Raw genomic sequence first — 19,315 nt, 5'->3', positions numbered from 1 at the left:
ATTGTTATGTAACAGAAACCCTTTCTTTTCCGGCGAAAAGCAACGGGCAAATGATAAAATTCGCTTTCCTTTTAAAACTTCCCCCCTTTCTACCTATTTTCCCGTTGATGCTCCGGAATGGTTTCTGCGGTGGATTTTCGACATTTTCTTTCTTCAGCCGGTTGTCTTCTCATACCTTCCAGCAACACACCCATTATCTGTTCTCCAAGAGACCTTCATAACACATCCTCCAGTCCCGTTTCCAAAAATTATTTTTTTTTAAGCCCCTTCTCCTTACCCCACCCCCCCCCCCTTATGTTGCTCCCCGGGGGGGCGGGGCTAGGGGGTGGAGACTGAGGACCAATGTCGGGGATCACCCCTCAGTCCTCGCCTCAGTTAATTTTGCATGGTCTGGTCTTCTTTCCTTTTCCTTTTCTTCTTTATCCACTCTTCTGTCATTTATCCTATTTTTTAACTCATTTTTATCCTTTTCGCCACAATACTTTGTCAAAGTTCTTTTTGACCTTTGATGTATGGAACATTTGTTTATTTTGATCATTGACCATTCTGGAAATCTACAATCACCTTCTGAACTAAAAAAACTTTTCCTGGGAACTTCGCCACCCCAAAGCCCCACCCTATTGCTATATTTTGAATGCCTTAGTGCCCTGAGATGCTGCCCCGGCAGAAAAACTTTCAATAAAAATAGAACCCCCCCCCCAACCTTTGAAAAGGCCCGGACGCTGGGACCATTGCGGGAATCACCATCCCTGGCCTCAGCCCTAAATGTACAAATTTGCCCTTTTTTTTTCCCTGTCCCTTTTCCCAACTCTATCCACTTCCCTGAGGTGTGAAAAACCGTGTGAAAGGATGAAAGCTGACCGGAGTAGAACGGCCCCCGGTGTCAGGGAAGGGTTTTTAATCGTTTAGTTGTCTAGCCCTTACCCCTAGTGGGGTAAGGGCTCAACACTCCTCCCTCTTCCACACGTCCCCGTCCTTCTGCTCCCATCTCTACAGACATCAAAAAAAAATTTTTTAGCCCAGCAAATGGGCCCGTTTTTTCGATTCCTCCACAACCCTTAATTAAAACACCCTCCCTTTTTCCCCCCCCCCCCAGCCCCGCCCGTTTTTGCGTGGGGGGGTTGGAGGCGGAGACTGGGACCCACTGAGGGGGAAACCCCCCAAAAACCCCTTGGGACTCGCCCTCGACTAAACTAATTTTGCATGGCCCTTTACTTTCCTTCCCCCTTTTCTTTTCGCCCCTTCCCCAAACCCCCTTCGCATCCCCCTTTAAGGGTGTGAGAACCGTGCTGAAAGAATGAAAAGGTGACTTTGTCCCGGGTCCTGAACGCCTGAGGGACCCATGGGCAGGTTTTCCTGTTTTAGTCCCTAGCCCTACCCCTCAAGGGGACCCCTGAGGGGTAAGGGCAGTTTTTACCCCCAAAATAACCCAGGCTTACCATCCAGAAAAGAAAACATATCCCCACTTTTAGGGGCAATGGGGTTTCCCTTTTCAAAAGCCCCAACGTGAAACCCCCCGTTTCCCCCTGCCCCCCGGCTCCCCTTTTGACACGCTCCGAACATCCCAAAACTACCCCTATAAACCCTACTAGTACAGTAGCCAAAAAATAAACCCTTAAGGAACTTTTCCCCTTTTCCCAGCTCCCTCAATTCAACACCTCTACCCCCAAAACCCCCAACTTAAACCCCCCCATCTTCCTTTTAATACCTTACCCTTTTTTTCCACCTCTCCTAAAACCCCTTCCCTCAACAACCCCTTCGTCACCCCCCCGCCCTTCACTATCCCCTATCTCTAAAACCCAATCTTAAATACTCTCTTTTAGCGAAACCCAAAGGGCCCGTTTTTCGTGACCCCCCCCCTCCCTACTCTTGACAAACCCTTCTTTTTCCAACAATGTCCCCCCAAAAAACAATGGGTAAAGTCCTTTCCGGCCGACCCGACCGCTAGTCTTGTCACAGTAACTCCAAAAACCCAAGCTATAGCTTTAACAAAAAAATACCTATATGGTAACCCCATCCAACCCTCAATACTTGCACCGGGAACAGTTTCAATCCCCCCAGAAATTGCCCAGTCTTAAAAAGATTGGTCAACTGTGGAGAAGCCCCATTGTATTCACAGACTATAATGCAACTCGTACAATCTACCCCATTCCCCCCAGAGATCATCGAAAAAAACCCACAAATATAGCCAAAATTTACCTTCCGTAGACATAACTTCCCTTTAACGTCTACATAGGGGGGAATCCCTCCCTGTCGTCCATACCAACCTCCTCCATGCGTGCCCCAAAATTTTTGGCGTTAGGACACCAAACCAAAATTGCCGGTTTACAGCCCGATGCCCACTAGTGCCCCCCTGCCATACCCGATCTAACTGCTCTGACATCAACATGTGCCCATGTGGCCCGGCCCCCATAATGTTTTTAAGGGGCTGTCCCCCCCTACAATTTTGAGTCTGAGGTAGAACTCTCAGATTCAAAATTGGACTCCACACGTGAAGCCAGACAGGGAAACACGTCAACGGTTTTCTCTCTTTCCCCTTACTCCCTAATTTCATTCTACCAATTCTCCTAAACCCCCCCCCTACATTAACCCCCTTTCTACCTCCTACCCTTCCCCCTCAAACTCTTTTTTCCCCCCCCTAAAACCCCAAAACTCCAATCTTACTACAGATACTTCAATCACCCCAACCCCAACCCCTTCCCTTCCCCTCTCGCATACCGTAAAAGACAGAACAAACGTTCACCCCCTCTTCCCACCACAAACACCTCCCACCTTTTCCTTGCCCTACGCTTGGGGACAACAAGAAATCCTTTAAACCCCCCAAAAAACCCCAACCAACTCCCCAGAAGAAACTATTGAAAATTTCAAGATTATTTAAGAAAAACATCAACCCCAAATCTTATACTCCTGCTCCCCCCACCTCCAAGTAACGCTGATATCCCTCCTCCCCAACGAATCCCCCCTACACCCTTTTCTCCAACCCTTCCCAACACAGCCCTCCCCCCCACCCCACCCCGCCCCCCTTAAACCCTCCACCCTCCCTCTATTCCTTCCATCCCCCTTGATACCCCCCGTAAACCCTTTGTCAAAGTATCCCCCTTTCCCCAGACCCCCGTCTCCTAATCCCCTCCCCAGTAGAAAGCAACTCCCACCACCTCTCCATTTTCAGACCTCCGGTCCTTATCCCACCCTCTAGCTGCATCCCCCTCAAAATCTCCAAAACGTACTACAATCTATATCACTAAAGTATAACTATCCTTCATTGTAATATTCGCGGTTTCTGATCCCACAGACCTGACCTTTGTCATATCCTTTCCTCTTATAACCCATCTATTGTATGCCTTCAAGAGACCTTTCTTACACATCCTCCAATACCAATCCCCAATTTTCATTTTGTCTCTTCCCCACATTCCCTTTATGTCTCGTCCATACTTACCTCTGCTTTCCCCCACCTATCCTCCCTTCACCGACCTCCCAACCTATCAGACATCCTTCAGAATCCCACACTTTCTGTTTCAACAACCTTTTCTTTCCTCAAACGCATACATATCCTCCATCTAATCTAACTCCTTACCACACCCGACTCTAACCCTTTCACTCACCAATTCCTTTGCCCAGCTTAGACAACTAATCACTAACTCAACCACCCTTCCCTAACATTAACTATAGTGCTACATGACCTTAGATGTCTAGCACATTTATCTTGCTTTTAACCATCAACCATTAACCCTCCTCTTCCAGCAATGTCTCCAAAACAACGTTTCCTTCCGCAGCCGACCCGATCGTTCCCGTCTTGTCACAGTTACATCCGAAACCCAAGCCATAGCATTATCTACCCTGTCTTCACTAGCAAAAAGTAACTCGTAGAACCTTACCCAACCCTCAATACTTGTTCCGGAACTGTCTCCATCTTCTCATACATATACATTTGCACTGTCTATAACAAAAATTGGTCAGATTGCAGAGAAGACTTTATTCCCCCTAGAGGCCATTGTAAGAACACCATCAACATTGCCAAGATTACCCCTTGTAACTATTACCGCATTGTAACTATTATTACTCATAGATTACCTAATTAATAGCTCTTCTACATTGGAATATTCGCGATTTCCGTTCTCACAGACTTGACCTTCGTCATATCCTTTCTTATATCCCATCCAATATCTACCTCCAAGAGACTTTTCTTACACATCCTTCTATACCAATTCCCAATTACTATTTTGTCTCTTCCTCACACTCTTTATGTCTCGTGTATACTTATCGATCAGAAAACACCTTAAGTTATACCTCCCTTTTAAACCATGGCCCCTTGCACTTATGCACATCTTTCTTCGGCGCTGGATCACAGTTATTTCAATCTACTTCTCCCCCTCCTGCCCCATTGACTTTATTAACTTTGAATTTCCCAATGTCAGCCACCTCTCCTTATAGTTGGTGATTTTAACTGCCGCCACACTGGGGTGCTCCCATCACTACCTCCTGGCAAAAGTTGTTTCTTCCTCCTCACAACTGACCTTAATATTCTTAATTCAGATTGCAACACATGCGCACACAATCGTTTTCATGCCTTGACCTCTCTTTATGCTCCCCTTCATTTAGACTTCCATTGGTCAGTTCTAGACCACGTTTCCTAAAACTTTCCACTTCTTTCTCCTGCTTCACATGCACTACTTCCTAATCTCCCAGGATGGTCTTTTGATAGAACTGACTGGCATACTTTCACTCCTCTCTATATTCCTACCCCTCCATCCATCATTTCATATATACTACAATGTTTCACATTTACAGTCCTAAGAGTTGCCTATACAGCTATTCCCCAAACCTCAAGACCTTGTACCTGCAAATGTGCTCATCGTGGAATTCTGACTGCGCCAAAATGCTTCGCTTAAAACGCGCAGTATGGAACAATTATCATAACAAATTAGGTACCTCTAATCAGCTATCAGCCCTTATCTCCTTTAAAAGAGCATCCGCCTGTTTTCGTCATAAATCCGGACAGTAAAACAACTACCTGGCAAAACTGTTTCTTCAATTGGATCCACATCTATTTCACCTGTCCGAAAGATACTGTCGCTGATTTACTCCAAATCGCTAATGAACTAGGCGACTATTTCAGACAGGTCAGTAGTGGCTCTCACCCTGTCCTCTGCTGAGACCTGTAATGCTCTTTTTTCTTCCTCTGAACTCAATGCTGCCTTACAGTCGTGCTGCAACACCCATGTTAGCCCACGCAGTATTCACAGTATTCGCTACCGTATGCACTAACACCTTCCATCTTCCTCTCTCTCCTTCCTATACTCAACCACATGGACGACAGGAATTTTCCTCCTCATTGGCAGCTCTTATCCTCCCCTTCTTGAAACCCAATAAATCGTTACCCTTCCTAAAGACTACCGCCACATCGCTTTACCTAGCTTGCTTGTGAAAATTATTAGAATGAATGGTTAACTTCCGCTTCATGTGGTATCATGAATCTCACAATCTTTTCTACTTCCCAGTTTGGTTTCTGCCGTGTCTGAAGTAAGGCTGACCCCCATACTCATTTCGAAACATATTACAATTGCACTTGCATGCCATGATTCCACATTAGCTATATTTTTTTACCTAGAAAAAAGGTATGACACCACATTGCGATACCATATTCTTCATCAGTTGTCCTCCCTAGGCATACGCAGAAACATAGGTGTCTTTAAAAAGTCCCTCTCGAAATACAATTTCCAGGTCAAAATTGCCTCTTCCACATCAACCTTTCCTCAGTTTGAAGTCATCCCGCAAGGTAGTGTGCTCAGCACCACCTTATTCCTTCTTACTGTTGATAGCATTGTTTCAGTTCTACCACCAGAGCCCACTGGTAGATAATTTAATCATTACCTCTGGCACATCCATACCAACTCTCTGCCAATTCCTTTAGTTTGCAATATCATCAGTATCTTCTTGGGCCACTAACCATGGCGTTCGCTTTTCTACCCCCAAATCTTTCTCCATTCTTTTTCTTAACACACATGTAGGTCCCCAACCTCCACTCTTCATAAATGGCACTCCACTCCAATACTGTTTGGCAAATTCCTTGGCATTATTTTTGACTCCAAATTGCCCTGGCGAGACCATATCTTTTACATTAAAGAAAAATCTCACCGCCGCCTCTGCCGCCTCCTCCGCCGCCTCTCTCCAATGTATCCTGGAGCTCAGATCGCTAAACTCCATCTTCATGTTACCTTCATCCTCTCTACTCTTGATTGTAGATGGCATATCTACTCTGCCTCTACCTCCCTTCTTGCTACAGTCTTCCCTTAGCCCTAGGCGCCTTCTGCTCATCTCCAGTTGAGAACCTGTACACTGAGTCAGATGCACTATCTCCCTCTCAACGCTTTACCATTCTCTCTCCGATGCTATGCCCATTTCCACCAATTTTCCTTAGCCAAACTAAGTATCCCACGATCCCTGCTTCCTTCCTTTGCTTCTCCACATTTAACTATACTTTTCTCCATTCGCATGGATACCCACCTCTCCCATTCCCGCCTTCCATTTTCTGTCTACTCCATTCTTCCATGTCGTAAAACTTACCCCATATTTGCTCCTCTGTTTTCCCTGACCCACGAAAATCAGATATCCCCCCTTCTGTCCTCCAGGTTAGTACAGTGGTAACGTGTCGGCCTCTCATCCGAGGGGTCGGCGGTTCGCGCCCCGCCCAGGTGCGAGAAGTTGCAATTGTCGCCCGGAGGTTACTGCTGTGGCTGGGCACCACGGCGGGCAAGGACTCGGTTCAGCCGAGTCAGCAGAAGCTGACACGTGAGCAAAATCAAACAGACAGTATGTCACACCAAGAATATCCATTGTAACAAATGCAATCAAAACCAAACTTTCTCACCCATTTCTTTGACCATGTCTTCACTCATTCCTCCAGTATTCATGTTTACACTGATACTTCCAAATTCACCTCCAGTATTCATGTTTACACTGATACCTCCAAGTACCTCTAGTATGCCTGTTAACAGTGAATCCTTCAAATCCACCTCCAGGTTTCACAGTACCCTTCCCATCTTGTACTTTCAAATACCCCCTCCCTCCTAAATACACTGTCTTTACTACAGAACTGTATCCACTCATTTTTGCCTAAAAACACATATTCACTCTCTTCCTCTTTCACTATTTTTTACCATCTCCCATAGCTCATAAAGTCTATGCACTCACACTTTTCTGTATGAGTCAGAACTAGTTCTACCTGACTATGGACACAAATCTATCAAATTTTGCTGGGTGCCCAGCCATGTTGGAATCCCCAGCAATGAACAGGCAGATACTCTAGCATGCCGCTATGTCCACATCACACCATGTTTTTTACATATTCCAGCCACGGATTATTATCCCCACTTAAAGTGCTTTCTTTATACCCAATGGCAACATTCTGATCAAGTTTTCACACACTGTAAAACTATCAATCTCCTCCTGGTCAGGTCCATTTCATCAGAGCAGACGTTGGGAGACAGCTCTTGCTCACTTACTTATTGGCCACACCCATCCAACATACTCCTATCTGATCCACTCCTATGTTTCCTATGTAATGTTCCTCTTTCAGTTCCACACATTCTGTTGCCCTGTCCACACTTTACTGCATCCCATACCTCTGCCTCACCTATCCTCCCTTCACCAACCTCCCAACCTGTCAGACATCCTTACAGAATCCTACATTTTCTGCTCTGACAACCCATTTTTCTTCCTCAAACACATACATAGCCTTCACTTGATCTAATCCCCTTACATATTCACTCATCAACTACCTTACACATTCACTCATCAACTCCTTTAGCCATCTTTAACTTTTCCAGTACTACTCTAGACTGTAGATTTATAGCAACTAAATACTAACTCAATGCCTTCCCTACTCTTTTTTAATACTATACCTTCCTATAGTGCTACATGACATTAGATGTCTAGCATTTATTTGATTTTTACCATAAACCCTGTCTTGGGTCTCAGCTCTCAACTCAACTAATTTTGCACGGTCCTTTTCCTTCCCCCTTATTGTTTCCCTCTCTTCTCTAACCCCTTCTACTATCCACTCCCTAAGGTGTGAGAGCCAGCTGAAAGGATGAAAAGCTGATTTTGTGCCAATTATAAACAGCCTGGGGGAGTCATGGGCATGGCATTCCCTGTTTAGTTGTCTAGTCCTTACCCTTCAAGGAGATCCAGAGGGGTGAACTGTTTCTCTCCCCTAACGTACTCTAGGCTTACCATTGCCAGTAATGAAGATTATCAAACAGCCCCAATAATTAAAATTCTCCCAGTCCCCCAACCCCAGGCTCTCCTTTGACCACGACTCTGAACACTGCTACTGCAACCCCCTCCTCAATGCATACTACCACATCATCCACTCACAATAACACTCAACCTCCAGGAAACATTCCTCCTCTCCCAACATCTTCCACTCCCACAACATTCTTTGTCAGCTACCCCATCCTGCCTTATTACTATTCTACAGCCTTATTGTTCACCTCACCGCAATACTACTTCCTCTTCCACACATCCCCATCCTTCTGCTACTCCCACTCTACACTCCTCTTCCAGCAATGTCTCCAAAAACAAGTAGGAAAAGTTTCCTTCCCCAGCCGACTCAATCGTTCCCGTCTCATCACAGTTACATCCTAAACCCAAGCTATAGCATTATCAATCTTGACAGACTTCACAGGAGTTGAAGTGATGATCAACATGGGAGCAGAGATGCTCCCCAGTCAGTGAAGGACTGGGTAGTCCTTGTGCTACTGCTGCTGGTTAAGGTGCGACTGGAGCATTGTGGGATGCTGATCTCGTTTCTGGATTCTGCAGTTTAAATACAAGGCTGTGTGCAAACAAGGAACAAGGGGAGCCTGCAGTCCAATGAGGTGTCTGTATCAACCAGTCAGGTCTCGGCAGCGAGTCACGAGAAGCACCTGGTGAGAGCAAGGACAAGGCTATGGATCTGATGTGACCCAACATGGGAAGCATGTGGAGCTTCGGGTTGGGGGGCTGTGCTCCCCACTCATAGTTTGGGATTTAACTGCCGCAATAATCTTTGGAGTGATTCACCACCTGTGGTCGATCCTTAGAACGCTTCCTCTCCACAACAGACTTTATTATTCTTAATTCAGATCAACCCACACACTTTGACATGAGCTTACAATCGTTGCCATGCTTTGACCTCTCTCCATGCTCCCCTTCTCTTCATTTAGACTTCCATTGGTCAGTTCTGGACTACTTTCTCTGTGGTGCCCACTTTCCATTGTTTTCTCCTACTTCACATGTCTCATGATGGTGCTTTGATAGAGCTGACTGTCGTGCTTTCACTTCCATCTCTACTGTTCCTCTCCCTCCATAACCCCTTCTTGTCCATTTCAGACATCCTACAATGTTTCACAAATGCTGTCTTCATTCACATGGATACCCACTTCTCCCATTCCCCCTTTCCTTTACTGTCCATTCCACTCCTCCATGGCTTATACCTTATCCCTGTATTTGCTCCTCTGTTTTTCCAGACCCACCATAATCAGATATCCCTCCTGGCCTTCTCACCCATTTCCTTGACCATGTCTCCACTCATTCCTCCACTCCAAATCCACCTCCTGTGCTGTTTTCGCAGTAACCTTCCCAACTCTTTCAAATACCCCCACCCTCCTGAATCCAGTGTCCTTACTACAGAACTGTACACACTCCTTTTTGCCTTAAAACACATATATTCGCTCCCTTCTTTCACTATTTTTACTGACTCCTTTGACTCATTATCTCTTATAGTCTATGCACTCGACCTTACCTTGCCTTGCCTGTAAGATTCAGAACTGGTTGGAATCCTCAGCAATGAACAGGCACACTCCGTCCACATCACACCAACCACGTTTCTCATGCATTCCAGCAACGGATTATTTCTACCCACTTTAAGACCTTCTTTTATACCCGATGGCAATCTTCCTTGTTAAGTCTTCACACTAATAAATGACATACTGTAAAACAGATGTTGAGAGATGGCTCCCACCCCCTTACATATTGGCCACACCTATCAAACACACTCCTGATCTGATCCACTTGTATGTTCATTATGTAATGTTCCTCTTTCAGTTTCGCACATCATTTTGTCTTTGCTATGCTTTACTGCAGCCCGTACCTCTGCTTTCCCTCACCGACCTCCCTACCTGTCAGATATTCTTATGAAATCCCACACTTTCTTCTTTGACAACCTGTGCTTCCAGGCGCACAAATATCCTTTACTTGATCTAATCCCTTATTTAATCCTACCTTAACCCATTCACTCATCACTCTGTTGTTGTTGTTTGAGATTTGTGAAGATTTAGCTTCACCCAGGCCTTCTATATATATGACCCGGCAGAATTCATTACCTCCTTTACCATTTTTAACCTTTCCAATACTATAGACTGTTGACATATAGCAACTAATTACTAACTGAATCCCCTTCCTACTCTTCCTATTACTATACCTTCTTATAGTGCTACATGACCTTAGATGTCTATCAGTTATTTTGCTTTTGACCACTAATCGTTCGCAAATACACACAAATCTATGAGGTTTTGCTGGTTGCCCAGTCATGTCAGGATCCTCAGCAATGACCAATCAGATACTCTAGTACACTCTGCCACTATGTGCACACTACACCAACACATTTCTCATGTTTTGCAGTCATGGATTATTATCTCCACTTTAAGACTTTCCTTCGTAGCCGATGGCAATCTTCCTGGTCAAGTCTTCGCACTATTAAATTACAAACTGTAAAACTGTCAATCTCCTGGTCAGCTCCATTTCATCAGAACAAACGGTGGGAGACAGTTCTCGACTGCTTGCATGATGACCACACCAGCCATACACACTGATATCTCATGTCACATTCTGGTCCACCCCTCTGTTCCCTATGTAATGCTCTTTGTCCCAGTCTGTTGTCCTGTTTTATTGCAGCTCATACCTCTGCTTTCCCTCACCTATCCTCTCTTCGCCAACCTCCCAACCTTATGGAATCCCACTTTCTGTTTTGACCTGTTCTTCTTCCTCAGATGCATACATATCCTTCACTTACTTAATCCCCCTTGCTTAATCCTACCTGTACCCATTCACTCATTTCCTCTTTTACCCATCTTTACCCTTTCCAGTACCATCCTACAACCATTAACTCATCCCCCCCCTCCAGCTCTCTACCCTTTGTAATACCTTCCTATAGTGCTATATGACCTTAGATGTCTAGCACGTTTACTTCTCTTTTAACCATGAATCATTTCTGTCCTCTCTATTCTCGTCCATCAAAAAACACCATATACTATACTTTACAAAACACTGCCCCTCACACAATCATTCGCATCTTTCTTCACCTGATTATACAGTTTTAATTTACTTATCCCATCCTCTTCCCATTGACTTAAAAGCCTTTGAAACCTTACTTTCTTAACTTCAGCCGTCATTCTTCATGGTGATTTTAACAGTCACCACACTCTTTGGGGTGGATCCGCCACTACTTCCCATTACCGTTTCCAGGAACACTTTCTTTCAAACAGTGACCTTATCCCTTTTAATTCAGACCGCTCCACCCTTTTTGAAACGCATGCTCAAACCTTTACATGCCTTAACCTTTCGCTTTGCTCTCCTATTTATCTAAACTTTTATTGGTCAGTTCTGGACCATACATATCCTTCACTTGATCTGATCCCCCTTGCGTGCTGAGCATGCTGCCTCGAACTGAGGAAAAGATGATAATGAGGAAGAGGCAATTTTGACCTGGAAAGTGCATTTGGAGAGGAAGGGTTTTGCAAAGACACCCATGTTTCTACATATTCCTTGAGAGGACAATTGTTTTTCTAGGCCAAAGAATATGGCTAGTATGGAGTCATGGCATACAAATGTGGATGTAATATACAGTATGTCTCAAAATGAGCGAGAGGTCAGCTGAACTAAGGGTATAACGGAATCCAAACTGGGAAGGAAAGAGAAGATTGTGAGATTCAAGATACCACATTAAGTGGAAGTTAACCACTTGTTCTAGTCATTTGCATAAGCACTAGGGCGGTAATCTTGAGGGAGGGTACCCGATTTATTTGGTTTTGAGAAGGAGAGTAAGAGATTCACATCATTGAGGAGGAAAAGATTTTGTTGTCCAAATGTGGTTGAAATTATCTAACAGGAATGATAGACAGGAAGATGGAAAGTGTTAGAGCATACTGTAATGAATACTGTCAGAGACTGTAAAGTTCAGAGGCAGAAAAAGCAGCATTACAGGACTTCTCAGATTAAAGAGAGTGATGAGTGTGCATTCTCTGGTGATCTTAATTGAAGAGAAGTGTGGAGAAAGGTGAGAGCTACTATTGACCTGGTTGAAATAGTCACCCAGTTCATTAGCAATTTGGAGAGGATAAGAGATGAGAGTATTTTGAATATGTAGGACGGTGGCTGAATGGGTGGAAGTTTTGCCTGATAGACACCAAACAACTAAAAATAGATGTAGATATAATCAAGGAAACAATTTCACCAGCTAGTTGTTTTGCTGTTCTGGATTGTGCGACGAAGACAGGCAGATGCTCTTGTAAAAGAGATAAGGGCTGATAGCTGGCTAAGGATGCCTCACTTGCAGCAGTAATTGTCCCAGGCTACATGTTTTAAACGAAGTGCCTTCGTGCAATCAGGACTCCACTATGGAATACACTTGGTGGTATAAGATAAGGACATTCGGGGAATGGCTGTATAGGCAACTCTTAGAACTGTAACTGTGAAGCATTGTAGCATATCTGAAATGGACTAGGAGGATGGGGGGAGAGGAATAGTAGAGAGGGAAGTGAAAGTACACCAGTCAGCTCTATGAAAGCACCATCATGGGGGATTAGGAAGTGGGACATATGAAGTTTTGCTTTTGTTTATTGATTACACCAAGGCGTTTGACTCAGTATTTCAAGGTGCTTTGTGGGAGACCCTAAAGGATTTTGGAGTACCAAACCACCTTACATGGCTGTTGAAAGGTTTATACGACCATGCCACAGGAGTAGTGCGAGTAGACAACCAACACATAAGAATTCCCTCTTCAAAAAGGAGTACAGCAAGGGTGCTTGGTGTCACCTCTCCTGTCCAATGCCATAGGAGAAAAGTATACGAGAAGGTAGGGGAGAGACCAGGCAAGATCATTGGGGGAAGAGCAGTATGGAATATCCGGTGTGCTGATGACCCGACAGTAATAGCAAAATCAAGACAAGAGTGCAATGAGATGGGTGAAGCATTAATGGATACCAGCCGAGAAGTAGGTCTTACCATCAACAAGAAAAAGACATCTGCTATGAAAATATATGGGGATGGAGAAGTGGTGTTAGGAGGAGAGAAACAATAGAACATGTGAAAAAAGTAAAATTTTTGGGGTCGTATGTCACTGATGATGGGTATAGCGGAAATGATATAAAGATAAGAACTGGACAAGCCAAATCGGTAACAAACAACATGCATGACCTGTGGAAGTCTAAAGAGCTGGGTACAAAACTTAGGTTGAGGCTAGCCAAAGCACTTGTATGGAGTGTAGCTCTATATGCATGCGAAACCTGGACCATCAAGAAACAGGAGGAAGAATAAATGCTTTTGAGATGTGGCTTTGGAGACGAGTGATAAATGTTAAATGCACAGAGAGAAAGACCAATGAGTGGGTTTAGAGAACAGGTTGGAGTTACGGTAGAACGGGGTATGCTAAATGAAGTGAAGATGCGAAAGATCAGGAAATATAGACATTGGAAGAGAAGAGGAGCAAGTCTGATTATGACTACCATTGAAGGAGAGACAGCAGAGGAAGGGTAGGACGCAGATGATTAGAATGGATGGACAACATCATTGCATGGGAAAATGGACTACAGCAGGTACATAGGAATGCGTTGGAAAGGAGGCCAACGGCCCTATAAAGGGCTATGGTAAACATACATACATACATACAAACATATGAAGTAGGAGAAAAGAGGGCTAAAAAATGGCCACTGTGGGGAAAGTGGTCTAGAACTGACCAATGGAAGGCTAAATGCAGAGATGGGGAGTATAGAGAGAAGTCAAGGCAAGAAAACAATTGCATGCACATATCAATGTGTGTGGTGCAACATGGATTAAGAATAATAAGGTCTGTTTTGGAGAGGAAGCGTTCCAGGGATCGGCCACGGGAGGTAGTGTGACGGCAGTTAAAATCACCAATTACGAGGAAGGGTGGTTGAAGTTTCAAAATCAATAAAGTCAGTGGGTTGGGAAGGGGAGAAGTAGATTGAAATAACTGTGATATCCAGCGGCGAAGAAAGATGTAAATGACTATGCAAGGAACAGTGGATTGAGAGGAGGTATAACATATGGTGTTTTTTTGATGGATAAGTATAGACGATTAATAAAGGGAGTCAACACCCCCCCTTCTGTTTTTCTCACCCATTTCCTTGACTCTGTCTCCTCTCATTCCTCCAGTGTCCATGTTTACAATGATGGCTCTAAATCTTCCGGTGCTGGTTTCGCAGAAATCTTCCCAACTCACATATTCCAATACCCTCTCCCTCCTGAGTTCAGTGTTAATACTACAGAATTATACACACTCCTTTTCGCCTTAAAACATATACTCACTCCCTCCCCTTTCATTATTTTTATTGACTCCCATAGCTAACTCTCTCAGAAAGCCTCAATAAACCACCTTTCAGGATTCAGGACTAGTTGTCTACCTAGCTATGCACTACAAATCTATCAGGTTTTGTTGATCCTTGCCCACTCTTGTCGGAATCCCTGGCAATAAACAGGCAGATACTCCAGCACGCTCCGACCACCCCTGTATCTCTTTGGTCAGGTCTTCTCACAAATAAATTGTAAAATTATTAATCTCCTCCTGGTTAGTTTCATTTCATTGGAACGTATGCATATTGGCCACACCCGCCTTACGCGCTCTTATTGGTGTTACATTCGTGTTACTGAGCCACCCCTATGTTCCCTTTGAAATATCCCTCTTTCAGCTCCACTTATTCAGTTGTCCTGTCCACGCTTTACTGCAGCCCGTACCTCTGCTTTCCCCCACCTATTCTCCTTTCACCGACCTCCCAACTTAATAGACATCCTAAAGCAATCGCATTTGCTCATCCTTTCCATCTTTAACCTTCCTTAACCTTTCCAATGCTATCCTCCTGCTGTACGACTATTGACGTATAGCACCTAATCATTAACTCACCCCCTCCTTTCTACCCGTTCCTATACTATGCCTTACTATAATTCTTCATGACTTTTGATGTCCAGCACATTTATTTTGCATTTATGAATTAATCATTGAACATTTTCCAAGATCCATAGGTCTGACCACCGCCGCCGTGGGGCTGTAATGGATGTTAGTTTGTCCCACTACTGCTTACGAGGACGGAGCCTGGACGAGTGCCCGCTAGCGGCAGCAGCAGCACCAGCTTAGCACCACCTAGCAGCTACCCTGTACTTCTTTCTTTTAGACTTTAACAGTCTATACTCCCTGTACCCTGTACTTTGGTTTCATTCCTGGAGACCTTTTTTTTCTTATCTTACTGTACCTTTTTATCTTGTATTAATTTCCCGGACTCTGGTTTACTTATTTCTTATATCTTAATTCTTCATTAATTCCATACAAAAACTTCTAGCAACAAGACCAAAAATAAAAACTACGTTCTTGCCGCCAATCTCTCTCTTTGGGTTGTTTCCTTCTCCAGACAGCAGGGTATGGTTCACGGAGCGACCAGCGTCACTGGCCGCCTCCTTGGTGTTATAGAATCCTGCAAGGAAGAAAAGGAGAGAGATTAGTATACTTTCATTCTTTACAAGAGGCATGTTATAAATACTGAGTATATACAGACTGAGGGATCTCAGCTCTTCTTGACATGTTTCATTTCGTTTTATCCCTGGTTTGTTTATTTGTTTGTTTTTCAGTTCATCTTAATTACAATTTAGAATGAAAGAAGCAAGAAAAATAATAACTGGAGACTATGTCAAACATAAATATCTATGACTAGAATTATGGCATATGTTAAGTTTCAACAAGCCAAGCTTTCGATAGAGCGAAGGAATCTAAGAAACTTTTCTTCAGTGTGATTTCCGTCGTAAATGAAAAATAAGAAAGTTATCTAACAGGTATGTTTTAAAAAATGCCATCCAATATCCTTTCCCATCTTTTTGTATACAAAACACTGATGCGATTTTGTTTAAATTTAATGTTACAATTTCATTTCACACGTACAGAAAGGCCGCATGAAGATATACGGAGAAAAACGTTGCATAGCAGAAAATAAGTGCGCCAGTAGATGTGTATCGCAATTCAAACATCGTACATTTACTCTACCTGATTAAACTCGTACATTCCGCAAAGCGATGTGCTGTCCCCGTATTATGGGCGAAACTGCTGCATGTTCGTGCAGATTTTTTTTAAAAGCACGCGCTCATTACTATATTTTTTTATCTGTTTATTTTTATGCAACACATGGATTATATTGGCCACGAAAACTAGTGGTATTACTTGAAATATTTTAAACCAATCACATGCCACCATGTATGTGATAAGTATGTACAGTGGGTAAGTAGAGCAAATGTAAAATCACTAGCAAAATGGATCTTGGGTGCAAAGTGTGCGGTCTGCATTAATATAAAGTTATTTCTGAATACTTTGAAAAAATTGAAGTTATATTATTTCTGACAGCACCCGGTGTTTTGCCGAGGTCGGAAATTTCCTTTGCAAATACCGAGGAGAGCGACAGACGATCTCGCGCGAATTCGCGATACGCTGGGCGGAAAATGAATTTGGGATACAACTTATAAGTATTAATTAATTGGTCCAGTATGATAGCATACCCCATCTATAAGATCATCATTTCACTGTTTTATATCTAAAGTATTTGTGGTTCTCAATTGCTCCATGGATAATTTTATTTATAATTTAATCACATTAATAATTATCGTATAAATTATTATACTTGTATTTGTCCTGATTATATTTATATTTATCATGAGTAATTATATTCATATTTATCATGAGTAATTATATTCATATTTATCATGAACAATTATATTTCTATTGATCGTAAATGGTCATACTTATATATTTATATATATTTATATATATATATATATATATATATATATATATATATATATATATATATATATATATTAATGAATGATTATAAGTACATTTATTATAACGGGCTATGCGTACTCTAGTACAGTGGCTGACAGGGACGCAAAACACACGTAAAGGGGTGAACACACCCTACGACGACGCTACGACTTGTCTAAAGGGGTAAAAGCGCCGCGCGGAGGTCACGGTCAGCCCACCCGGAGGGAGGCGAGGGCTGACCTTAGCGCGTTGGTTGCTGGCGACCAACTCCCTGAGGCCTAGGTCATCCTCGGTATAAGTAGTGACCGTTCCAGCTGGAGGAAACGATAGCAGCAGCTGGAGGAAGCATGGGGGGAGTGAGGTGAGGTCACCGGCCCCGTCTGCTACACTGATTGCTCGGCCACCTACTCACGCCTCGCCCTCGAGGCGTCTTAGATTTGCCTCAGGGGTGACCTAACCTGGCTGGTCATCTCGTTCTCGTGCGTTGTCCTGGTGCATCTTCGTGGCTGCTCGTCCCTGTCGTCCTCATCCTCCTGGTCCTTGGTGTAATCTGTCCGTCCTCGATGTCCACACATCCTCGAAAGTGTCGCACAGGTGGTTCCCAATCGGCGGCGTCCTCTCCACACGTCCTCACAGATCTCGTCCAGGTCCTTCTCGCGTCCACACGTCCTCGTAATCTTCATCCGGATCTACGGGCGTTGGGGCAGGGGCGGCATCTCGGGGCGGCTGATACCTGCACTACGAGCTTCTGGAGTTTACTGGATCTGCAGGCGTTCGCCAGGCGTCGCCTATGCACAGCATCCTGGGGCGACTGGTACCTGCGGCAAAGGTGCTGGTTTGCTGGATCTACAGGGAGTCTGGCAGGCAACGCTCGTCCACTACACTGGGACAGCTTAACACCTTTTCTGATGAAAATCTTGGTCCGCGGGCCTCTTGGCTATCTTAGATGACGTCCTTCCCACGGCATCCTAAGGTGACCGAAACTGTAGCAGGTTCTCCTTCGGTGCCGTGTCGGTCCGACTGCAATTTATAGTCGGGGAACCAGATCATACATGCAAGGGCCAGAGTAAGAGAAAAAGAAAGGCAACAGAGAAGAGGGGGTGTTAACTACCACGAGCCGGTTATTCATAAAAATTGCAGTTTTTAATGTTGGTTTTTAAATTATTTTTGTCTTTTTTTTTCATTATGTGTTTTATTTTCACAAAGATAAAGAAGAAAATAGAAGAGGGAGATGTCAGTAGCGGCCCGCATGGACCTGGCTTGAACTACCAACCATCTCTGATAGATATGAGAGTAAATAAGGGATACGACCTCGGTAATCCATGAGGATTTACTTGAACCACAGTCGTAACACAGAGAAGAAATAGATGTAACTTGTATATCATGTAAATAAATCTTTACGCCGGCACTAAGACAGCAACCAACCTTATTAATGAAAGGGTCAGTGTCTTTAGTCCTGCTTGTGTGAGTGAGGTGAATGTGTGTGTGTATGCGTGTGTGAGTGACAGCTAGCGTTTTTGAGAGGGGAAGCGAGAGTGACCTCACACAGAGAATGAATCACAAACACGAATATTAACATTCACTATAACAAAACTGAAGTACATTAGCAATGCTAGCTATTTAAGATTATTTCAACTACCACATTGAATTCAACATATAATGATATGCGACAGAATGTACGCATGAATGAATGGTGACATGAAAAAAATATTCGCCAACTTTTTATCAAGCAAATCTTCTCGGGGTCAGAAAATCTGAACTGCCGAGGTACAAGTCTAGCTACGCATGCCAGACCTCATTAAAACTCATAACGGGGGGATCCTATACCCAAATGCCGTATATGACTGAAGCGACTCGAGCCAGGAATATAAATAACCTGCTCTCTTCTGTGTATCTGTGATGGGCGCTCGCAAAATTCCCTAAGGATATATAAAATTTTCACGAATCACACAAACGCTTGGGATATACTCAAAACATGCAAGCGACTTCAAGAGGGTGAGAAAGGTGTGATTAATAAGCGAATAATGATTCTAGCTTAAACCCTAGTCCTGCATTAATTAACAGACATAACCGCGGGTCACACTGACTCAAAAGGTGCTGAACAAATAACTATTGTACCTACTTTCGAACGACGGAGCGCAGATCTATTAGGCGTTTACGCGACCCCGGGGCAATATCGGTCAATTCTGTGCACTATGATATGGGAGAAGATCCTACGCTATATTCAAAATAATGAAT

Source organism: Penaeus monodon, chromosome 6 (genome assembly GCF_015228065.2).
Source record: "Penaeus monodon isolate SGIC_2016 chromosome 6, NSTDA_Pmon_1, whole genome shotgun sequence".
Classification (NCBI taxonomy): Eukaryota; Metazoa; Arthropoda; class Malacostraca; order Decapoda; family Penaeidae; genus Penaeus; species Penaeus monodon.
Note: the sequence above shows the minus strand (reverse complement) of the source record.